This window comes from Lithobates pipiens, unplaced genomic scaffold (genome assembly GCF_037356315.1).
Source record: "Lithobates pipiens isolate NorthernLeopardFrog02 unplaced genomic scaffold, aLitPip1_a1.2 Scaffold_1, whole genome shotgun sequence".
In the NCBI taxonomy this organism is placed as follows: Eukaryota; Metazoa; Chordata; class Amphibia; order Anura; family Ranidae; genus Lithobates; species Lithobates pipiens.
In genome coordinates this window covers 242,162,826-242,183,264 of record NW_027507685.1, presented here as the reverse complement: position 1 = coordinate 242,183,264, position 20,439 = coordinate 242,162,826, and the positions used below count along the sequence as shown (strand labels likewise).

Sequence of the window (20,439 nt, the reverse complement as noted above, 5' to 3'; positions counted from 1 at the left end):
AAGTGCCTCCTTCACCCCATTTTGGAGACCTTGGTTCTGACGGAAGAAAGCCGTATTTGCCCACTCCAAAGGGCATCAACGCCATCTTGGGTATTTGCCATTGACTTCGTCTCGCTAGCCTGGGAAGAACGAGGCACACCTCTCCCTGGTGGTCTAGTGGCTAGGATTCGGCGCTCTCACCGCCGCGGCCCGGGTTCGATTCCCGGTCAGGGAATTCTTCTTTGCCCTGGTAGCAGCTGGACACTATCGTCTGGGCTTCTGCTTCGTTAAGGGCCAAAAAATGCTCCGCCATCCATCGGCCTGGTTTTCTCAGTTGCGCTGAGCCTTGTCAAGCTTTTCGCGCTTTTAGGCCCACATGGTCAACTCGGCCAGCTGTTAAGAGACTAGGATAACCCACTGCTAACCAGCTGTAGCTAGAAGTGCCTCCTTCACCCCATTTTGGAGACCTTGGTTCTGACGGAAGAAAGCCGTATTTGCCCACTCCAAAGTGCATCAACGCCATCTTGGGTATTTGCCATTGACTTCGTCTCGCTAGCCTGGGAAGAACGGGGCACACCTCTCCCTGGTGGTCTAGTGGCTAGGATTCGGCGCTCTCACCGCCGCGGCCCGGGTTTGATTCCCGGTCAGGGAATTCTTCTTTGCCCTGGTAGCAGCTGGACACTATCGTCTGGGCTTCTGCTTCGTTAAGGGCCAAAAAATGCTCCGCCATCCATCGGCCTGGTTTTCTCAGTTCCGCTGAGCCTTGTCAAGCTTTTCGCGCTTTTACACCCACATGGCCAACTCGGCCAGCTGTTAAGAGACTAGGATAACCCACTGCTAACCAGCTGTAGCTAGAAGTGCCTCCTTCACCCCATTTTGGAGACCTTGGTTCTGACGGAAGAAAGCCGTATTTGCCCACTCCAAAGTGCATCAACGCCATCTTGGGTATTTGCCATTGACTTCGTCTTGCTAGCCTGGGAAGAACAGGGCACACCTCTCCCTGGTGGTCTAGTGGCTAGGATTCGGCGCTCTCACCGCCGCGGCCCGGGTTCGATTCCCGGTCAGGGAATTCTTCTTTGCCCTGGTAGCAGCTGGACACTATCGTCTGGGCTTCTGCTTCGTTAAGGGCCAAAAAATGCTCCGCCATCCATCGGCCTGGTTTTCTCAGTTGCGCTGAGCCTTGTCAAGCTTTTCGCGCTTTTAGGCCCACATGGCCAACTCGGCCAGCTGTTAAGAGACTAGGATAACCCACTGCTAACCAGCTGTAGCTAGAAGTGCCTCCTTCACCCCATTTTGGAGACCTTGGTTCTGACGGAAGAAAGCCGTATTTGCCCACTCCAAAGTGCATCAACGCCATCTTGGGTATTTGCCATTGACTTCGTCTCGCTAGCCTGGGAAGAACGGGGCACACCTCTCCCTGGTGGTCTAGTGGCTAGGATTCGGCGCTCTCACCGCCGCGGCCCGGGTTCGATTCCCGGTCAGGGAATTCTTCTTTGCCCTGGTAGCAGCTGGACACTATCGTCTGGGCTTCTGCTTCGTTAAGGGCCAAAAAATGCTCCGCCATCCATCGGCCTGGTTTTCTCAGTTGCGCTGAGCCTTGTCAAGCTTTTCGCGCTTTTAGGCCCACATGGTCAACTCGGCCAGCTGTTAAGAGACTAGGATAACCCACTGCTAACCAGCTGTAGCTAGAAGTGCCTCCTTCACCCCATTTTGGAGACCTTGGTTCTGACGGAAGAAAGCCGTATTTGCCCACTCCAAAGTGCATCAACGCCATCTTGGGTATTTGCCATTGACTTCGTCTCGCTAGCCTGGGAAGAACGGGGCACACCTCTCCCTGGTGGTCTAGTGGCTAGGATTCGGCGCTCTCACCGCCGCGGCCCGGGTTCGATTCCCGGTCAGGGAATTCTTCTTTGCCCTGGTAGCAGCTGGACACTATCGTCTGGACTTCTGCTTCGTTAAGGGCCAAAAAATGCTCCGCCGTCCATCGGCCTGGTTTTCTCAGTTCCGCTGAGCCTTGTCAAGCTTTTCGCGCTTTTAGGCCCACATGGCCAACTCGGCCAGCTGTTAAGAGACTAGGATAACCCACTGCTAACCAGCTGTAGCTAGAAGTGCCTCCTTCACCCCATTTTGGAGACCTTGGTTCTGACGGAAGAAAGCCGTATTTGCCCACTCCAAAGTGCATCAACGCCATCTTGGGTATTTGCCATTGACTTCGTCTCGCTAGCCTGGGAAAAACGGGGCACACCTCTCCCTGGTGGTCTAGTGGCTAGGATTCGGCGCTCTCACCGCCGCGGCCCGGGTTCGATTCCCGGTCAGGGAATTCTTCTTTGCCCTGGTAGCAGCTGGACACTATCGTCTGGGCTTCTGCTTCGTTAAGGGCCAAAAAATGCTCCGCCATCCATCGGCCTGGTTTTCTCAGTTGCGCTGAGCCTTGTCAAGCTTTTCGCGCTTTTAGGCCCACATGGTCAACTCGGCCAGCTGTTAAGAGACTAGGATAACCCACTGCTAACCAGCTGTAGCTAGAAGTGCCTCCTTCACCCCATTTTGGAGACCTTGGTTCTGACGGAAGAAAGCCGTATTTGCCCACTCCAAAGTGCATCAACGCCATCTTGGGTATTTGCCATTGACTTCGTCTCGCTAGCCTGGGAAGAACGGGGCACACCTCTCCCTGGTGGTCTAGTGGCTAGGATTCGGCGCTCTCACCGCCGCGGCCCGGGTTCGATTCCCGGTCAGGGAATTCTTCTTTGCCCTGGTAGCAGCTGGACACTATCGTCTGGGCTTCTGCTTCGTTAAGGGCCAAAAAATGCTCCGCCATCCATCGGCCTGGTTTTCTCAGTTGCGCTGAGCCTTGTCAAGCTTTTCGCGCTTTTAGGCCCACATGGTCAACTCGGCCAGCTGTTAAGAGACTAGGATAACCCACTGCTAACCAGCTGTAGCTAGAAGTGCCTCCTTCACCCCATTTTGGAGACCTTGGTTCTGACGGAAGAAAGCCGTATTTGCCCACTCCAAAGTGCATCAACGCCATCTTGGGTATTTGCCATTGACTTCGTCTCGCTAGCCTGGGAAGAACAGGGCACACCTCTCCCTGGTGGTCTAGTGGCTAGGATTCGGCGCTCTCACCGCCGCGGCCCGGGTTCGATTCCCGGTCAGGGAATTCTTCTTTGCCCTGGTAGCAGCTGGACACTATCGTCTGGGCTTCTGCTTCGTTAAGGGCCAAAAAATGCTCCGCCATCCATCGGCCTGGTTTTCTCAGTTCCGCTGAGCCTTGTCAAGCTTTTCGCGCTTTTAGGCCCACATGGCCAACTCGGCCAGCTGTTAAGAGACTAGGATAACCCACTGCTAACCAGCTGTAGCTAGAAGTGCCTCCTTCACCCCATTTTGGAGACCTTGGTTCTGACGGAAGAAAGCCGTATTTGCCCACTCCAAAGTGCATCAACGCCATCTTGGGTATTTGCCATTGACTTCGTCTCGCTAGCCTGGGAAAAACGGGGCACACCTCTCCCGGGTGGTCTAGTGGCTAGGATTCGGCGCTCTCACCGCCGCGGCCCGGGTTCGATTCCCGGTCAGGGAATTCTTCTTTGCCCTGGTAGCAGCTGGACACTATCGTCTGGGCTTCTGCTTCGTTAAGGGCCAAAAAATGCTCCGCCATCCATCGGCCTGGTTTTCTCAGTTGCGCTGAGCCTTGTCAAGCTTTTCGCGCTTTTAGGCCCACATGGTCAACTCGGCCAGCTGTTAAGAGACTAGGATAACCCACTGCTAACCAGCTGTAGCTAGAAGTGCCTCCTTCACCCCATTTTGGAGACCTTGGTTCTGACGGAAGAAAGCCGTATTTGCCCACTCCAAAGTGCATCAACGCCATCTTGGGTATTTGCCATTGACTTCGTCTCGCTAGCCTGGGAAGAACGGGGCACACCTCTCCCTGGTGGTCTAGTGGCTAGGATTCGGCGCTCTCACCGCCGCGGCCCGGGTTCGATTCCCGGTCAGGGAATTCTTCTTTGCCCTGGTAGCAGCTGGACACTATCGTCTGGGCTTCTGCTTCGTTAAGGGCCAAAAAATGCTCCGCCATCCATCGGCCTGGTTTTCTCAGTTCCGCTGAGCCTTGTCAAGCTTTTCGCGCTTTTACACCCACATGGCCAACTCGGCCAGCTGTTAAGAGACTAGGATAACCCACTGCTAACCAGCTGTAGCTAGAAGTGCCTCCTTCACCCCATTTTGGAGACCTTGGTTCTGACGGAAGAAAGCCGTATTTGCCCACTCCAAAGTGCATCAACGCCATCTTGGGTATTTGCCATTGACTTCGTCTTGCTAGCCTGGGAAGAACAGGGCACACCTCTCCCTGGTGGTCTAGTGGCTAGGATTCGGCGCTCTCACCGCCGCGGCCCGGGTTCGATTCCCGGTCAGGGAATTCTTCTTTGCCCTGGTAGCAGCTGGACACTATCGTCTGGGCTTCTGCTTCGTTAAGGGCCAAAAAATGCTCCGCCATCCATCGGCCTGGTTTTCTCAGTTGCGCTGAGCCTTGTCAAGCTTTTCGTGCTTTTAGGCCCACATGGCCAACTCGGCCAGCTGTTAAGAGACTAGGATAACCCACTGCTAACCAGCTGTAGCTAGAAGTGCCTCCTTCACCCCATTTTGGAGACCTTGGTTCTGACGGAAGAAAGCCGTATTTGCCCACTCCAAAGTGCATCAACGCCATCTTGGGTATTTGCCATTGACTTCGTCTCGCTAGCCTGGGAAGAACAGGGCACACCTCTCCCTGGTGGTCTAGTGGCTAGGATTCGGCGCTCTCACCGCCGCGGCCCGGGTTCGATTCCCGGTCAGGGAATTCTTCTTTGCCCTGGTAGCAGCTGGACACTATCGTCTGGGCTTCTGCTTCGTTAAGGGCCAAAAAATGCTCCGCCATCCATCGGCCTGGTTTTCTCAGTTGCGCTGAGCCTTGTCAAGCTTTTCGCGCTTTTAGGCCCACATGGTCAACTCGGCCAGCTGTTAAGAGACTAGGATAACCCACTGCTAACCAGCTGTAGCTAGAAGTGCCTCCTTCACCCCATTTTGGAGACCTTGGTTCTGACGGAAGAAAGCCGTATTTGCCCACTCCAAAGTGCATCAACGCCATCTTGGGTATTTGCCATTGACTTCGTCTCGCTAGCCTGGGAAGAACAGGGCACACCTCTCCCTGGTGGTCTAGTGGCTAGGATTCGGCGCTCTCACCGCCGCGGCCCGGGTTCGATTCCCGGTCAGGGAATTCTTCTTTGCCCTGGTAGCAGCTGGACACTATCGTCTGGGCTTCTGCTTCGTTAAGGGCCAAAAAATGCTCCGCCATCCATCGGCCTGGTTTTCTCAGTTGCGCTGAGCCTTGTCAACCTTTTTGCGCTTTTAGGCCCACATGGTCAACTCGGCCAGCTGTTAAGAGACTAGGATAACCCACTGCTAACCAGCTGTAGCTAGAAGTGCCTCCTTCACCCCATTTTGGAGACCTTGGTTCTGACGGAAGAAAGCCGTATTTGCCCACTCCAAAGTGCATCAACGCCATCTTGGGTATTTGCCATTGACTTCGTCTCGCTAGCCTGGGAAGAACAGGGCACACCTCTCCCTGGTGGTCTAGTGGCTAGGATTCGGCGCTCTCACCGCCGCAGCCCGGGTTCGATTTCCGGTCAGGGAATTCTTCTTTGCCCTGGTAGCAGCTGGACACTATCGTCTGGGCTTCTGCTTCGTTAAGGGCCAAAAAATGCTCCGCCATCCATCGGCCTGGTTTTCTCAGTTCCGCTGAGCCTTGTCAAGCTTTTCGCGCTTTTAGGCCCACATGGCCAACTCGGCCAGCTGTTAAGAGACTAGGATAACCCACTGCTAACCAGCTGTAGCTAGAAGTGCCTCCTTCACCCCATTTTGGAGACCTTGGTTCTGACGGAAGAAAGCCGTATTTGCCCACTCCAAAGTGCATCAACGCCATCTTGGGTATTTGCCATTGACTTCGTCTCGCTAGCCTGGGAAAAACGGGGCACACCTCTCCCTGGTGGTCTAGTGGCTAGGATTCGGCGCTCTCACCGCCGCGGCCCGGGTTCGATTCCCGGTCAGGGAATTCTTCTTTGCCCTGGTAGCAGCTGGACACTATCGTCTGGGCTTCTGCTTCGTTAAGGGCCAAAAAATGCTCCGCCATCCATCGGCCTGGTTTTCTCAGTTCCGCTGAGCCTTGTCAAGCTTTTCGCGCTTTTAGGCCCACATGGCCAACTCGGCCAGCTGTTAAGAGACTAGGATAACCCACTGCTAACCAGCTGTAGCTAGAAGTGCCTCCTTCACCCCATTTTGGAGACCTTGGTTCTGACGGAAGAAAGCCGTATTTGCCCACTCCAAAGTGCATCAACGCCATCTTGGGTATTTGCCATTGACTTCGTCTCGCTAGCCTGGGAAAAACAGGGCACACCTCTCCCTGGTGGTCTAGTGGCTAGGATTCGGCGCTCTCACCGCCGCGGCCTGGGTTCGATTCCCGGTCAGGGAATTCTTCTTTGCCCTGGTAGCAGCTGGACACTATCGTCTGGGCTTCTGCTTCGTTAAGGGCCAAAAAATGCTCCGCCATCCATCGGCCTGGTTTTCTCAGTTGCGCTGAGCCTTGTCAAGCTTTTCGCGCTTTTAGGCCCACATGGTCAACTCGGCCAGCTGTTAAGAGACTAGGATAACCCACTGCTAACCAGCTGTAGCTAGAAGTGCCTCCTTCACCCCATTTTGGAGACCTTGGTTCTGACGGAAGAAAGCCGTATTTGCCCACTCCAAAGTGCATCAACGCCATCTTGGGTATTTGCCATTGACTTCGTCTCGCTAGCCTGGGAAGAACGGGGCACACCTCTCCCTGGTGGTCTAGTGGCTAGGATTCGGCGCTCTCACCGCCGCGGCCCGGGTTCGATTCCCGGTCAGGGAATTCTTCTTTGCCCTGGTAGCAGCTGGACACTATCGTCTGGGCTTCTGCTTCGTTAAGGGCCAAAAAATGCTCCGCCATCCATCGGCCTGGTTTTCTCAGTTCCGCTGAGCCTTGTCAAGCTTTTCGCGCTTTTACACCCACATGGCCAACTCGGCCAGCTGTTAAGAGACTAGGATAACCCACTGCTAACCAGCTGTAGCTAGAAGTGCCTCCTTCACCCCATTTTGGAGACCTTGGTTCTGACGGAAGAAAGCCGTATTTGCCCACTCCAAAGTGCATCAACGCCATCTTGGGTATTTGCCATTGACTTCGTCTCGCTAGCCTGGGAAGAACAGGGCACACCTCTCCCTGGTGGTCTAGTGGCTAGGATTCAGCGCTCTCACCGCCGCGGCCCGGGTTCGATTCCCGGTCAGGGAATTCTTCTTTGCCCTGGTAGCAGCTGGACACTATCGTCTGGGCTTCTGCTTCGTTAAGGGCCAAAAAATGCTCCGCCATCCATCGGCCTGGTTTTCTCAGTTGCGCTGAGCCTTGTCAAGCTTTTCGCGCTTTTAGGCCCACATGGCCAACTCGGCCAGCTGTTAAGAGACTAGGATAACCCACTGCTAACCAGCTGTAGCTAGAAGTGCCTCCTTCACCCCATTTTGGAGACCTTGGTTCTGACGGAAGAAAGCCGTATTTGCCCACTCCAAAGTGCATCAACGCCATCTTGGGTATTTGCCATTGACTTCGTCTCGCTAGCCTGGGAAGAACGGGGCACACCTCTCCCTGGTGGTCTAGTGGCTAGGATTCGGCGCTCTCACTGCCGCGGCCCGGGTTCGATTCCCGGTCAGGGAATTCTTCTTTGCCCTGGTAGCAGCTGGACACTATCGTCTGGGCTTCTGCTTCGTTAAGGGCCAAAAAATGCTCCGCCATCCATCGGCCTGGTTTTCTCAGTTGCGCTGAGCCTTGTCAAGCTTTTCGCGCTTTTAGGCCCACATGGTCAACTCGGCCAGCTGTTAAGAGACTAGGATAACCCACTGCTAACCAGCTGTAGCTAGAAGTGCCTCCTTCACCCCATTTTGGAGACCTTGGTTCTGACGGAAGAAAGCCGTATTTGCCCACTCCAAAGTGCATCAACGCCATCTTGGGTATTTGCCATTGACTTCGTCTCGCTAGCCTGGGAAGAACGGGGCACACCTCTCCCTGGTGGTCTAGTGGCTAGGATTCGGCGCTCTCACCGCCGCGGCCCGGGTTCGATTCCCGGTCAGGGAATTCTTCTTTGCCCTGGTAGCAGCTGGACACTATCGTCTGGGCTTCTGCTTCGTTAAGGGCCAAAAAATGCTCCGCCATCCATCGGCCTGGTTTTCTCAGTTCCGCTGAGCCTTGTCAAGCTTTTCGCGCTTTTACACCCACATGGCCAACTCGGCCAGCTGTTAAGAGACTAGGATAACCCACTGCTAACCAGCTGTAGCTAGAAGTGCCTCCTTCACCCCATTTTGGAGACCTTGGTTCTGACGGAAGAAAGCCGTATTTGCCCACTCCAAAGTGCATCAACGCCATCTTGGGTATTTGCCATTGACTTCGTCTTGCTAGCCTGGGAAGAACAGGGCACACCTCTCCCTGGTGGTCTAGTGGCTAGGATTCGGTGCTCTCACCGCCGCGGCCCGGGTTCGATTCCCGGTCAGGGAATTCTTCTTTGCCCTGGTAGCAGCTGGACACTATCGTCTGGGCTTCTGCTTCGTTAAGGGCCAAAAAATGCTCCGCCATCCATCGGCCTGGTTTTCTCAGTTGCGCTGAGCCTTGTCAAGCTTTTCGCGCTTTTAGGCCCACATGGCCAACTCGGCCAGCTGTTAAGAGACTAGGATAACCCACTGCTAACCAGCTGTAGCTAGAAGTGCCTCCTTCACCCCATTTTGGAGACCTTGGTTCTGACGGAAGAAAGCCGTATTTGCCCACTCCAAAGTGCATCAACGCCATCTTGGGTATTTGCCATTGACTTCGTCTCGCTAGCCTGGGAAGAACTGGGCACACCTCTCCCTGGTGGTCTAGTGGCTAGGATTCGGCGCTCTCACCGCCGCGGCCCGGGTTCGATTCCCGGTCAGGGAATTCTTCTTTGCCCTGGTAGCAGCTGGACACTATCGTCTGGGCTTCTGCTTCGTTAAGGGCCAAAAAATGCTCCGCCATCCATCGGCCTGGTTTTCTCAGTTGCGCTGAGCCTTGTCAAGCTTTTCGCGCTTTTAGGCCCACATGGTCAACTCGGCCAGCTGTTAAGAGACTAGGATAACCCACTGCTAACCAGCTGTAGCTAGAAGTGCCTCCTTCACCCCATTTTGGAGACCTTGGTTCTGACGGAAGAAAGCCGTATTTGCCCACTCCAAAGTGCATCAACGCCATCTTGGGTATTTGCCATTGACTTCGTCTCGCTAGCCTGGGAAGAACGGGGCACACCTCTCCCTGGTGGTCTAGTGGCTAGGATTCGGCGCTCTCACCGCCGCGGCCCGGGTTCGATTCCCGGTCAGGGAATTCTTCTTTGCCCTGGTAGCAGCTGGACACTATCGTCTGGGCTTCTGCTTCGTTAAGGGCCAAAAAATGCTCCGCCATCCATCGGCCTGGTTTTCTCAGTTGCGCTGAGCCTTGTCAAGCTTTTCGCGCTTTTAGGCCCACATGGCCAACTCGGCCAGCTGTTAAGAGACTAGGATAACCCACTGCTAACCAGCTGTAGCTAGAAGTGCCTCCTTCACCCCATTTTGGAGACCTTGGTTCTGACGGAAGAAAGCCGTATTTGCCCACTCCAAAGTGCATCAACGCCATCTTGGGTATTTGCCATTGACTTCGTCTCGCTAGCCTGGGAAGAACGGGGCACACCTCTCCCTGGTGGTCTAGTGGCTAGGATTCGGTGCTCTCACCGCCGCGGCCCGGGTTCGATTCCCGGTCAGGGAATTCTTCTTTGCCCTGGTAGCAGCTGGACACTATCGTCTGGGCTTCTGCTTCGTTAAGGGCCAAAAAATGCTCCGCCATCCATCGGCCTGGTTTTCTCAGTTGCGCTGAGCCTTGTCAAGCTTTTCGCGCTTTTAGGCCCACATGGTCAACTCGGCCAGCTGTTAAGAGACTAGGATAACCCACTGCTAACCAGCTGTAGCTAGAAGTGCCTCCTTCACCCCATTTTGGAGACCTTGGTTCTGACGGAAGAAAGCCGTATTTGCCCACTCCAAAGTGCATCAACGCCATCTTGGGTATTTGCCATTGACTTCGTCTCGCTAGCCTGGGAAGAACGGGGCACACCTCTCCCTGGTGGTCTAGTGGCTAGGATTCGGCGCTCTCACCGCCGCGGCCCGGGTTCGATTCCCGGTCAGGGAATTCTTCTTTGCCCTGGTAGCAGCTGGACACTATCGTCTGGGCTTCTGCTTCGTTAAGGGCCAAAAAATGCTCCGCCATCCATCGGCCTGGTTTTCTCAGTTCCGCTGAGCCTTGTCAAGCTTTTCGCGCTTTTACACCCACATGGCCAACTCGGCCAGCTGTTAAGAGACTAGGATAACCCACTGCTAACCAGCTGTAGCTAGAAGTGCCTCCTTCACCCCATTTTGGAGACCTTGGTTCTGACGGAAGAAAGCCGTATTTGCCCACTCCAAAGTGCATCAACGCCATCTTGGGTATTTGCCATTGACTTCGTCTCGCTAGCCTGGGAAGAACAGGGCACACCTCTCCCTGGTGGTCTAGTGGCTAGGATTCAGCGCTCTCACCGCCGCGGCCCGGGTTTGATTCCCGGTCAGGGAATTCTTCTTTGCCCTGGTAGCAGCTGGACACTATCGTCTGGGCTTCTGCTTCGTTAAGGGCCAAAAAATGCTCCGCCATCCATCGGCCTGGTTTTCTCAGTTCCGCTGAGCCTTGTCAAGCTTTTCGCGCTTTTAGGCCCACATGGCCAACTCGGCCAGCTGTTAAGAGACTAGGATAACCCACTGCTAACCAGCTGTAGCTAGAAGTGCCTCCTTCACCCCATTTTGGAGACCTTGGTTCTGACGGAAGAAAGCCGTATTTGCCCACTCCAAAGTGCATCAACGCCATCTTGGGTATTTGCCATTGACTTCGTCTCGCTAGCCTGGGAAGAACGGGGCACACCTCTCCCTGGTGGTCTAGTGGCTAGGATTCGGCGCTCTCACTGCCGCGGCCCGGGTTCGATTCCCGGTCAGGGAATTCTTCTTTGCCCTGGTAGCAGCTGGACACTATCGTCTGGGCTTCTGCTTCGTTAAGGGCCAAAAAATGCTCCGCCATCCATCGGCCTGGTTTTCTCAGTTGCGCTGAGCCTTGTCAAGCTTTTCGCGCTTTTAGGCCCACATGGTCAACTCGGCCAGCTGTTAAGAGACTAGGATAACCCACTGCTAACCAGCTGTAGCTAGAAGTGCCTCCTTCACCCCATTTTGGAGACCTTGGTTCTGACGGAAGAAAGCCGTATTTGCCCACTCCAAAGTGCATCAACGCCATCTTGGGTATTTGCCATTGACTTCGTCTCGCTAGCCTGGGAAGAACGGGGCACACCTCTCCCTGGTGGTCTAGTGGCTAGGATTCGGCGCTCTCACCGCCGCGGCCCGGGTTCGATTCCCGGTCAGGGAATTCTTCTTTGCCCTGGTAGCAGCTGGACACTATCGTCTGGGCTTCTGCTTCGTTAAGGGCCAAAAAATGCTCCGCCATCCATCGGCCTGGTTTTCTCAGTTGCGCTGAGCCTTGTCAAGCTTTTCGCGCTTTTAGGCCCACATGGTCAACTCGGCCAGCTGTTAAGAGACTAGGATAACCCACTGCTAACCAGCTGTAGCTAGAAGTGCCTCCTTCACCCCATTTTGGAGACCTTGGTTCTGACGGAAGAAAGCCGTATTTGCCCACTCCAAAGTGCATCAACGCCATCTTGGGTATTTGCCATTGACTTCGTCTCGCTAGCCTGGGAAGAACGGGGCACACCTCTCCCTGGTGGTCTAGTGGCTAGGATTCGGCGCTCTCACCGCCGCGGCCCGGGTTCGATTCCCGGTCAGGGAATTCTTCTTTGCCCTGGTAGCAGCTGGACACTATCGTCTGGGCTTCTGCTTCGTTAAGGGCCAAAAAATGCTCCGCCATCCATCGGCCTGGTTTTCTCAGTTCCGCTGAGCCTTGTCAAGCTTTTCGCGCTTTTACACCCACATGGCCAACTCGGCCAGCTGTTAAGAGACTAGGATAACCCACTGCTAACCAGCTGTAGCTAGAAGTGCCTCCTTCACCCCATTTTGGAGACCTTGGTTCTGACGGAAGAAAGCCGTATTTGCCCACTCCAAAGTGCATCAACGCCATCTTGGGTATTTGCCATTGACTTCGTCTTGCTAGCCTGGGAAGAACAGGGCACACCTCTCCCTGGTGGTCTAGTGGCTAGGATTCGGTGCTCTCACCGCCGCGGCCCGGGTTCGATTCCCGGTCAGGGAATTCTTCTTTGCCCTGGTAGCAGCTGGACACTATCGTCTGGGCTTCTGCTTCGTTAAGGGCCAAAAAATGCTCCGCCATCCATCGGCCTGGTTTTCTCAGTTGCGCTGAGCCTTGTCAAGCTTTTCGCGCTTTTAGGCCCACATGGTCAACTCGGCCAGCTGTTAAGAGACTAGGATAACCCACTGCTAACCAGCTGTAGCTAGAAGTGCCTCCTTCACCCCATTTTGGAGACCTTGGTTCTGACGGAAGAAAGCCGTATTTGCCCACTCCAAAGTGCATCAACGCCATCTTGGGTATTTGCCATTGACTTCGTCTCGCTAGCCTGGGAAGAACGGGGCACACCTCTCCCTGGTGGTCTAGTGGCTAGGATTCGGCGCTCTCACCGCCGCGGCCCGGGTTCGATTCCCGGTCAGGGAATTCTTCTTTGCCCTGGTAGCAGCTGGACACTATCGTCTGGGCTTCTGCTTCGTTAAGGGCCAAAAAATGCTCCGCCATCCATCGGCCTGGTTTTCTCAGTTGCGCTGAGCCTTGTCAAGCTTTTCGCGCTTTTAGGCCCACATGGTCAACTCGGCCAGCTGTTAAGAGACTAGGATAACCCACTGCTAACCAGCTGTAGCTAGAAGTGCCTCCTTCACCCCATTTTGGAGACCTTGGTTCTGACGGAAGAAAGCCGTATTTGCCCACTCCAAAGTGCATCAACGCCATCTTGGGTATTTGCCATTGACTTCGTCTCGCTAGCCTGGGAAGAACAGGGCACACCTCTCCCTGGTGGTCTAGTGGCTAGGATTCGGCGCTCTCACCGCCGCAGCCCGGGTTCGATTCCCGGTCAGGGAATTCTTCTTTGCCCTGGTAGCAGCTGGACACTATCGTCTGGGCTTCTGCTTCGTTAAGGGCCAAAAAATGCTCCGCCATCCATCGGCCTGGTTTTCTCAGTTGCGCTGAGCCTTGTCAAGCTTTTCGCGCTTTTAGGCCCACATGGCCAACTCGGCCAGCTGTTAAGAGACTAGGATAACCCACTGCTAACCAGCTGTAGCTAGAAGTGCCTCCTTCACCCCATTTTGGAGACCTTGGTTCTGACGGAAGAAAGCCGTATTTGCCCACTCCAAAGTGCATCAACGCCATCTTGGGTATTTGCCATTGACTTCGTCTCGCTAGCCTGGGAAAAACGGGGCACACCTCTCCCTGGTGGTCTAGTGGCTAGGATTCGGCGCTCTCACCGCCGCGGCCCGGGTTCGATTCCCGGTCAGGGAATTCTTCTTTGCCCTGGTAGCAGCTGGACACTATCGTCTGGGCTTCTGCTTCGTTAAGGGCCAAAAAATGCTCCGCCATCCATCGGCCTGGTTTTCTCAGTTGCGCTGAGCCTTGTCAAGCTTTTCGCGCTTTTAGGCCCACATGGTCAACTCGGCCAGCTGTTAAGAGACTAGGATAACCCACTGCTAACCAGCTGTAGCTAGAAGTGCCTCCTTCACCCCATTTTGGAGACCTTGGTTCTGACGGAAGAAAGCCGTATTTGCCCACTCCAAAGTGCATCAACGCCATCTTGGGTATTTGCCATTGACTTCGTCTCGCTAGCCTGGGAAGAACGGGGCACACCTCTCCCTGGTGGTCTAGTGGCTAGGATTCGGCGCTCTCACCGCCGCAGCCCGGGTTCGATTCCCGGTCAGGGAATTCTTCTTTGCCCTGGTAGCAGCTGGACACTATCGTCTGGGCTTCTGCTTCGTTAAGGGCCAAAAAATGCTCCGCCATCCATCGGCCTGGTTTTCTCAGTTCCGCTGAGCCTTGTCAAGCTTTTCGCGCTTTTAGGCCCACATGGCCAACTCGGCCAGCTGTTAAGAGACTAGGATAACCCACTGCTAACCAGCTGTAGCTAGAAGTGCCTCCTTCACCCCATTTTGGAGACCTTGGTTCTGACGGAAGAAAGCCGTATTTGCCCACTCCAAAGTGCATCAACGCCATCTTGGGTATTTGCCATTGACTTCGTCTTGCTAGCCTGGGAAGAACAGGGCACACCTCTCCCTGGTGGTCTAGTGGCTAGGATTCGGCGCTCTCACCGCCGCGGCCCGGGTTCGATTCCCGGTCAGGGAATTCTTCTTTGCCCTGGTAGCAGCTGGACACTATCGTCTGGGCTTCTGCTTCGTTAAGGGCCAAAAAATGCTCCGCCATCCATCGGCCTGGTTTTCTCAGTTCCGCTGAGCCTTGTCAAGCTTTTCGCGCTTTTACACCCACATGGCCAACTCGGCCAGCTGTTAAGAGACTAGGATAACCCACTGCTAACCAGCTGTAGCTAGAAGTGCCTCCTTCACCCCATTTTGGAGACCTTGGTTCTGACGGAAGAAAGCCGTATTTGCCCACTCCAAAGTGCATCAACGCCATCTTGGGTATTTGCCATTGACTTCGTCTTGCTAGCCTGGGAAGAACAGGGCACACCTCTCCCTGGTGGTCTAGTGGCTAGGATTCGGTGCTCTCACCGCCGCGGCCCGGGTTCGATTCCCGGTCAGGGAATTCTTCTTTGCCCTGGTAGCAGCTGGACACTATCGTCTGGGCTTCTGCTTCGTTAAGGGCCAAAAAATGCTCCGCCATCCATCGGCCTGGTTTTCTCAGTTGCGCTGAGCCTTGTCAAGCTTTTCGCGCTTTTAGGCCCACATGGCCAACTCGGCCAGCTGTTAAGAGACTAGGATAACCCACTGCTAACCAGCTGTAGCTAGAAGTGCCTCCTTCACCCCATTTTGGAGACCTTGGTTCTGACGGAAGAAAGCCGTATTTGCCCACTCCAAAGTGCATCAACGCCATCTTGGGTATTTGCCATTGACTTCGTCTCGCTAGCCTGGGAAGAACTGGGCACACCTCTCCCTGGTGGTCTAGTGGCTAGGATTCGGCGCTCTCACCGCCGCGGCCCGGGTTCGATTCCCGGTCAGGGAATTCTTCTTTGCCCTGGTAGCAGCTGGACACTATCGTCTGGGCTTCTGCTTCGTTAAGGGCCAAAAAATGCTCCGCCATCCATCGGCCTGGTTTTCTCAGTTGCGCTGAGCCTTGTCAAGCTTTTCGCGCTTTTAGGCCCACATGGTCAACTCGGCCAGCTGTTAAGAGACTAGGATAACCCACTGCTAACCAGCTGTAGCTAGAAGTGCCTCCTTCACCCCATTTTGGAGACCTTGGTTCTGACGGAAGAAAGCCGTATTTGCCCACTCCAAAGTGCATCAACGCCATCTTGGGTATTTGCCATTGACTTCGTCTCGCTAGCCTGGGAAGAACGGGGCACACCTCTCCCTGGTGGTCTAGTGGCTAGGATTCGGCGCTCTCACCGCCGCGGCCCGGGTTCGATTCCCGGTCAGGGAATTCTTCTTTGCCCTGGTAGCAGCTGGACACTATCGTCTGGGCTTCTGCTTCGTTAAGGGCCAAAAAATGCTCCGCCATCCATCGGCCTGGTTTTCTCAGTTGCGCTGAGCCTTGTCAAGCTTTTCGCGCTTTTAGGCCCACATGGTCAACTCGGCCAGCTGTTAAGAGACTAGGATAACCCACTGCTAACCAGCTGTAGCTAGAAGTGCCTCCTTCACCCCATTTTGGAGACCTTGGTTCTGACGGAAGAAAGCCGTATTTGCCCACTCCAAAGTGCATCAACGCCATCTTGGGTATTTGCCATTGACTTCGTCTCGCTAGCCTGGGAAGAACGGGGCACACCTCTCCCTGGTGGTCTAGTGGCTAGGATTCGGCGCTCTCACCGCCGCGGCCCGGGTTCGATTCCCGGTCAGGGAATTCTTCTTTGCCCTGGTAGCAGCTGGACACTATCGTCTGGGCTTCTGCTTCGTTAAGGGCCAAAAAATGCTCCGCCATCCATCGGCCTGGTTTTCTCAGTTGCGCTGAGCCTTGTCAAGCTTTTCGCGCTTTTAGGCCCACATGGCCAACTCGGCCAGCTGTTAAGAGACTAGGATAACCCACTGCTAACCAGCTGTAGCTAGAAGTGCCTCCTTCACCCCATTTTGGAGACCTTGGTTCTGACGGAAGAAAGCCGTATTTGCCCACTCCAAAGTGCATCAACGCCATCTTGGGTATTTGCCATTGACTTCATCTCGCTAGCCTGGGAAGAACGGGGCACACCTTTCCCTGGTGGTCTAGTGGCTAGGATTCGGCGCTCTCACCGCCGCAGCCCGGGTTCGATTCCCGGTCAGGGAATTCTTCTTTGCCCTGGTAGCAGCTGGACACTATCGTCTGGGCTTCTGCTTCGTTAAGGGCCAAAAAATGCTCCGCCATCCATCGGCCTGGTTTTCTCAGTTCCGCTGAGCCTTGTCAAGCTTTTCGCGCTTTTAGGCCCACATGGCCAACTCGGCCAGCTGTTAAGAGACTAGGATAACCCACTGCTAACCAGCTGTAGCTAGAAGTGCCTCCTTCACCCCATTTTGGAGACCTTGGTTCTGACGGAAGAAAGCCGTATTTGCCCACTCCAAAGTGCATCAACGCCATCTTGGGTATTTGCCATTGACTTCGTCTCGCTAGCCTGGGAAAAACGGGGCACACCTCTCCCTGGTGGTCTAGTGGCTAGGATTCGGCGCTCTCACCGCCGCGGCCCGGGTTCGATTCCCGGTCAGGGAATTCTTCTTTGCCCTGGTAGCAGCTGGACACTATCGTCTGGGCTTCTGCTTCGTTAAGGGCCAAAAAATGCTCCGCCATCCATCGGCCTGGTTTTCTCAGTTGCGCTGAGCCTTGTCAAGCTTTTCGCGCTTTTAGGCCCACATGGTCATCTCGGCCAGCTGTTAAGAGACTAGGATAACCCACTGCTAACCAGCTGTAGCTAGAAGTGCCTCCTTCACCCCATTTTGGAGACCTTGGTTCTGACGGAAGAAAGCCGTATTTGCCCACTCCAAAGTGCATCAACGCCATCTTGGGTATTTGCCATTGACTTCGTCTCGCTAGCCTGGGAAGAACAGGGCACACCTCTCCCTGGTGGTCTAGTGGCTAGGATTCGGCGCTCTCACCGCCGCAGCCCGGGTTCGATTCCCGGTCAGGGAATTCTTCTTTGCCCTGGTAGCAGCTGGACACTATCGTCTGGGCTTCTGCTTCGTTAAGGGCCAAAAAATGCTCCGCCATCCATCGGCCTGGTTTTCTCAGTTCCGCTGAGCCTTGTCAAGCTTTTCGCGCTTTTAGGCCCACATGGCCAACTCGGCCAGCTGTTAAGAGACTAGGATAACCCACTGCTAACCAGCTGTAGCTAGAAGTGCCTCCTTCACCCCATTTTGGAGACCTTGGTTCTGACGGAAGAAAGCCGTATTTGCCCACTCCAAAGTGCATCAACGCCATCTTGGGTATTTGCCATTGACTTCGTCTCGCTAGCCTGGGAAAAACGGGGCACACCTCTCCCTGGTGGTCTAGTGGCTAGGATTCGGCGCTCTCACCGCCGCGGCCCGGGTTCGATTCCCGGTCAGGGAATTCTTCTTTGCCCTGGTAGCAGCTGGACACTATCGTCTGGGCTTCTGCTTCGTTAAGGGCCAAAAAATGCTCCGCCATCCATCGGCCTGGTTTTCTCAGTTGCGCTGAGCCTTGTCAAGCTTTTCGCGCTTTTAGGCCCACATGGTCAACTCAGCCAGCTGTTAAGAGACTAGGATAACCCACTGCTAACCAGCTGTAGCTAGAAGTGCCTCCTTCACCCCATTTTGGAGACCTTGGTTCTGACGGAAGAAAGCCGTATTTGCCCACTCCAAAGTGCATCAACGCCATCTTGGGTATTTGCCATTGACTTCGTCTCGCTAGCCTGGGAAGAACGGGGCACACCTCTCCCTGGTGGTCTAGTGGCTAGGATTCGGCGCTCTCACCGCCGCGGCCCGGGTTCGATTCCCGGTCAGGGAATTCTTCTTTGCCCTGGTAGCAGCTGGACACTATCGTCTGGGCTTCTGCTTCGTTAAGGGCCAAAAAATGCTCCGCCATCCATCGGCCTGGTTTTCTCAGTTGCGCTGAGCCTTGTCAAGCTTTTCGCGCTTTTAGGCCCACATGGCCAACTCGGCCAGCTGTTAAGAGACTAGGATAACCCACTGCTAACCAGCTGTAGCTAGAAGTGCCTCCTTCACCCCATTTTGGAGACCTTGGTTCTGACGGAAGAAAGCCGTATTTGCCCACTCCAAAGTGCATCAACGCCATCTTGGGTATTTGCCATTGACTTCGTCTCGCTAGCCTGGGAAGAACGGGGCACACCTCTCCCTGGTGGTCTAGTGGCTAGGATTCGGCGCTCTCACCGCCGCGGCCCGGGTTCGATTCCCGGTCAGGGAATTCTTCTTTGCCCTGGTAGCAGCTGGACACTATCGTCTGGGCTTCTGCTTCGTTAAGGGCCAAAAAATGCTCCGCCGTCCATCGGCCTGGTTTTCTCAGTTGCGCTGAGCCTTGTCAAGCTTTTCGCGCTTTTAGGCCCACATGGTCAACTCGGCCAGCTGTTAAGAGACTAGGATAACCCACTGCTAACCAGCTGTAGCTAGAAGTGCCTCCTTCACCCCATTTTGGAGACCTTGGTTCTGACGGAAGAAAGCCGTATTTGCCCACTCCAAAGTGCATCAACGCCATCTTGGGTATTTGCCATTGACTTCGTCTCGCTAGCCTGGGAAGAACGGGGCACACCTCTCCCTGGTGGTCTAGTGGCTAGGATTCGGCGCTCTCACCGCCGCGGCCCGGGTTCGATTCCCGGTCAGGGAATTCTTCTTTGCCCTGGTAGCAGCTGGACACTATCGTCTGGGCTTCTGCTTCGTTAAGGGCCAAAAAATGCTCCGCCATCCATCGGCCTGGTTTTCTCAGTTGCGCTGAGCCTTGTCAAGCTTTTCGCGCTTTTAGGCCCACATGGTCAACTCGGCCAGCTGTTAAGAGACTAGGATAACCCACTGCTAACCAGCTGTAGCTAGAAGTGCCTCCTTCACCCCATTTTGGAGACCTTGGTTCTGACGGAAGAAAGCCGTATTTGCCCACTCCAAAGTGCATCAACGCCATCTTGGGTATTTGCCATTGACTTCGTCTCGCTAGCCTGGGAAGAACAGGGCACACCTCTCCCTGGTGGTCTAGTGGCTAGGATTCGGCGCTCTCACCGCCGCGGCCCGGGTTCGATTCCCGGTCAGGGAATTCTTCTTTGCCCTGGTAGCAGCTGGACACTATCGTCTGGGCTTCTGCTTCGTTAAGGGCCAAAAAATGCTCCGCCATCCATCGGCCTGGTTTTCTCAGTTCCGCTGAGCCTTGTCAAGCTTTTCGCGCTTTTAGGCCCACATGGCCAACTCGGCCAGCTGTTAAGAGACTAGGATAACCCACTGCTAACCAGCTGTAGCTAGAAGTGCCTCCTTCACCCCATTTTGGAGACCTTGGTTCTGACGGAAGAAAGCCGTATTTGCCCACTCCAAAGTGCATCAACGCCATCTTGGGTATTTGCCATTGACTTCGTATCGCTAGCCTGGGAAAAACGGGGCACACCTCTCCCTGGTGGTCTAGTGGCTAGGATTCGGCGCTCTCACCGCCGCGGCCCGGGTTCGATTCCCGGTCAGGGAATTCTTCTTTGCCCTGGTAGCAGCTGGACACTATCGTCTGGGCTTCTGCTTCGTTAAGGGCCAAAAAATGCTCCGCCATCCATCGGCCTGGTTTTCTCAGTTGCGCTGAGCCTTGTCAAGCTTTTCGCGCTTTTAGGCCCACATGGTCAACTCGGCCAGCTGTTAAGAGACTAGGATAACCCACTGCTAACCAGCTGTAGCTAGAAGTGCCTCCTTCACCCCATTTTGGAGACCTTGGTTCTGACGGAAGAAAGCCGTATTTGCCCACTCCAAAGTGCATCAACGCCATCTTGGGTATTTGCCATTGACTTCGTCTCGCTAGCCTGGGAAGAACGGGGCACACCTCTCCCTGGTGGTCTAGTGGCTAGGATTCGGCGCTCTCACCGCCGCGGCCCGGGTTCGATTCCCGGTCAGGGAATTCTTCTTTGCCCTGGTAGCAGCTGGACACTATCGTCTGGGCTTCTGCTTCGTTAAGGGCCAAAAAATGCTCCGCCATCCATCGGCCTGGTTTTCTCAGTTCCGCTGAGCCTTGTCAAGCTTTTCGCGCTTTTACACCCACATGGCCAACTCAGCCAGCTGTTAAGAGACTAGGATAACCCACTGCTAACCAGCTGTAGCTAGAAGTGC

At 54.7% G+C, this 20,439-nt stretch overlaps 33 non-coding genes across 33 annotated transcripts; all 33 read left to right on the top strand.

Moving 5' to 3' along the window:
- Positions 1–142: 142 nt before the first annotated feature.
- Positions 143–214, top strand: TRNAE-CUC (transfer RNA glutamic acid (anticodon CUC)). The gene has a single exon. It is a non-coding gene; the product is annotated as a tRNA-Glu (tRNA).
- A 762-nt stretch (positions 215–976) lies between these two features.
- Positions 977–1,048, top strand: TRNAE-CUC (transfer RNA glutamic acid (anticodon CUC)). Its single transcript has one exon. It is a non-coding gene; the product is annotated as a tRNA-Glu (tRNA).
- A 345-nt stretch (positions 1,049–1,393) lies between these two features.
- On the top strand, positions 1,394–1,465 carry TRNAE-CUC (transfer RNA glutamic acid (anticodon CUC)). Its single transcript has one exon. It is a non-coding gene; the product is annotated as a tRNA-Glu (tRNA).
- Positions 1,466–1,810: 345 nt separating this feature from the next.
- On the top strand, positions 1,811–1,882 carry TRNAE-CUC (transfer RNA glutamic acid (anticodon CUC)). Its single transcript has one exon. It is a non-coding gene; the product is annotated as a tRNA-Glu (tRNA).
- Positions 1,883–2,227: 345 nt separating this feature from the next.
- Positions 2,228–2,299, top strand: TRNAE-CUC (transfer RNA glutamic acid (anticodon CUC)). The gene has a single exon. It is a non-coding gene; the product is annotated as a tRNA-Glu (tRNA).
- Positions 2,300–2,644: 345 nt separating this feature from the next.
- TRNAE-CUC (transfer RNA glutamic acid (anticodon CUC)) lies at positions 2,645–2,716 on the top strand. Its single transcript has one exon. It is a non-coding gene; the product is annotated as a tRNA-Glu (tRNA).
- A 345-nt stretch (positions 2,717–3,061) lies between these two features.
- On the top strand, positions 3,062–3,133 carry TRNAE-CUC (transfer RNA glutamic acid (anticodon CUC)). Its single transcript has one exon. It is a non-coding gene; the product is annotated as a tRNA-Glu (tRNA).
- Positions 3,134–3,895: 762 nt separating this feature from the next.
- TRNAE-CUC (transfer RNA glutamic acid (anticodon CUC)) lies at positions 3,896–3,967 on the top strand. The gene has a single exon. It is a non-coding gene; the product is annotated as a tRNA-Glu (tRNA).
- Positions 3,968–4,312: 345 nt separating this feature from the next.
- TRNAE-CUC (transfer RNA glutamic acid (anticodon CUC)) lies at positions 4,313–4,384 on the top strand. Its single transcript has one exon. It is a non-coding gene; the product is annotated as a tRNA-Glu (tRNA).
- A 345-nt stretch (positions 4,385–4,729) lies between these two features.
- TRNAE-CUC (transfer RNA glutamic acid (anticodon CUC)) lies at positions 4,730–4,801 on the top strand. Its single transcript has one exon. It is a non-coding gene; the product is annotated as a tRNA-Glu (tRNA).
- A 345-nt stretch (positions 4,802–5,146) lies between these two features.
- On the top strand, positions 5,147–5,218 carry TRNAE-CUC (transfer RNA glutamic acid (anticodon CUC)). The gene has a single exon. It is a non-coding gene; the product is annotated as a tRNA-Glu (tRNA).
- Positions 5,219–5,980: 762 nt separating this feature from the next.
- On the top strand, positions 5,981–6,052 carry TRNAE-CUC (transfer RNA glutamic acid (anticodon CUC)). Its single transcript has one exon. It is a non-coding gene; the product is annotated as a tRNA-Glu (tRNA).
- Positions 6,053–6,814: 762 nt separating this feature from the next.
- On the top strand, positions 6,815–6,886 carry TRNAE-CUC (transfer RNA glutamic acid (anticodon CUC)). Its single transcript has one exon. It is a non-coding gene; the product is annotated as a tRNA-Glu (tRNA).
- A 1,179-nt stretch (positions 6,887–8,065) lies between these two features.
- TRNAE-CUC (transfer RNA glutamic acid (anticodon CUC)) lies at positions 8,066–8,137 on the top strand. Its single transcript has one exon. It is a non-coding gene; the product is annotated as a tRNA-Glu (tRNA).
- A 762-nt stretch (positions 8,138–8,899) lies between these two features.
- On the top strand, positions 8,900–8,971 carry TRNAE-CUC (transfer RNA glutamic acid (anticodon CUC)). Its single transcript has one exon. It is a non-coding gene; the product is annotated as a tRNA-Glu (tRNA).
- A 345-nt stretch (positions 8,972–9,316) lies between these two features.
- TRNAE-CUC (transfer RNA glutamic acid (anticodon CUC)) lies at positions 9,317–9,388 on the top strand. The gene has a single exon. It is a non-coding gene; the product is annotated as a tRNA-Glu (tRNA).
- Positions 9,389–10,150: 762 nt separating this feature from the next.
- TRNAE-CUC (transfer RNA glutamic acid (anticodon CUC)) lies at positions 10,151–10,222 on the top strand. Its single transcript has one exon. It is a non-coding gene; the product is annotated as a tRNA-Glu (tRNA).
- A 1,179-nt stretch (positions 10,223–11,401) lies between these two features.
- On the top strand, positions 11,402–11,473 carry TRNAE-CUC (transfer RNA glutamic acid (anticodon CUC)). The gene has a single exon. It is a non-coding gene; the product is annotated as a tRNA-Glu (tRNA).
- A 345-nt stretch (positions 11,474–11,818) lies between these two features.
- TRNAE-CUC (transfer RNA glutamic acid (anticodon CUC)) lies at positions 11,819–11,890 on the top strand. The gene has a single exon. It is a non-coding gene; the product is annotated as a tRNA-Glu (tRNA).
- A 762-nt stretch (positions 11,891–12,652) lies between these two features.
- On the top strand, positions 12,653–12,724 carry TRNAE-CUC (transfer RNA glutamic acid (anticodon CUC)). Its single transcript has one exon. It is a non-coding gene; the product is annotated as a tRNA-Glu (tRNA).
- Positions 12,725–13,486: 762 nt separating this feature from the next.
- On the top strand, positions 13,487–13,558 carry TRNAE-CUC (transfer RNA glutamic acid (anticodon CUC)). The gene has a single exon. It is a non-coding gene; the product is annotated as a tRNA-Glu (tRNA).
- A 762-nt stretch (positions 13,559–14,320) lies between these two features.
- On the top strand, positions 14,321–14,392 carry TRNAE-CUC (transfer RNA glutamic acid (anticodon CUC)). Its single transcript has one exon. It is a non-coding gene; the product is annotated as a tRNA-Glu (tRNA).
- A 762-nt stretch (positions 14,393–15,154) lies between these two features.
- On the top strand, positions 15,155–15,226 carry TRNAE-CUC (transfer RNA glutamic acid (anticodon CUC)). Its single transcript has one exon. It is a non-coding gene; the product is annotated as a tRNA-Glu (tRNA).
- Positions 15,227–15,571: 345 nt separating this feature from the next.
- On the top strand, positions 15,572–15,643 carry TRNAE-CUC (transfer RNA glutamic acid (anticodon CUC)). The gene has a single exon. It is a non-coding gene; the product is annotated as a tRNA-Glu (tRNA).
- A 345-nt stretch (positions 15,644–15,988) lies between these two features.
- TRNAE-CUC (transfer RNA glutamic acid (anticodon CUC)) lies at positions 15,989–16,060 on the top strand. The gene has a single exon. It is a non-coding gene; the product is annotated as a tRNA-Glu (tRNA).
- A 762-nt stretch (positions 16,061–16,822) lies between these two features.
- On the top strand, positions 16,823–16,894 carry TRNAE-CUC (transfer RNA glutamic acid (anticodon CUC)). Its single transcript has one exon. It is a non-coding gene; the product is annotated as a tRNA-Glu (tRNA).
- Positions 16,895–17,656: 762 nt separating this feature from the next.
- Positions 17,657–17,728, top strand: TRNAE-CUC (transfer RNA glutamic acid (anticodon CUC)). The gene has a single exon. It is a non-coding gene; the product is annotated as a tRNA-Glu (tRNA).
- A 345-nt stretch (positions 17,729–18,073) lies between these two features.
- TRNAE-CUC (transfer RNA glutamic acid (anticodon CUC)) lies at positions 18,074–18,145 on the top strand. Its single transcript has one exon. It is a non-coding gene; the product is annotated as a tRNA-Glu (tRNA).
- Positions 18,146–18,490: 345 nt separating this feature from the next.
- On the top strand, positions 18,491–18,562 carry TRNAE-CUC (transfer RNA glutamic acid (anticodon CUC)). Its single transcript has one exon. It is a non-coding gene; the product is annotated as a tRNA-Glu (tRNA).
- Positions 18,563–18,907: 345 nt separating this feature from the next.
- TRNAE-CUC (transfer RNA glutamic acid (anticodon CUC)) lies at positions 18,908–18,979 on the top strand. Its single transcript has one exon. It is a non-coding gene; the product is annotated as a tRNA-Glu (tRNA).
- A 345-nt stretch (positions 18,980–19,324) lies between these two features.
- TRNAE-CUC (transfer RNA glutamic acid (anticodon CUC)) lies at positions 19,325–19,396 on the top strand. The gene has a single exon. It is a non-coding gene; the product is annotated as a tRNA-Glu (tRNA).
- Positions 19,397–19,741: 345 nt separating this feature from the next.
- TRNAE-CUC (transfer RNA glutamic acid (anticodon CUC)) lies at positions 19,742–19,813 on the top strand. Its single transcript has one exon. It is a non-coding gene; the product is annotated as a tRNA-Glu (tRNA).
- Positions 19,814–20,158: 345 nt separating this feature from the next.
- On the top strand, positions 20,159–20,230 carry TRNAE-CUC (transfer RNA glutamic acid (anticodon CUC)). Its single transcript has one exon. It is a non-coding gene; the product is annotated as a tRNA-Glu (tRNA).
- Positions 20,231–20,439: the final 209 nt, after the last annotated feature.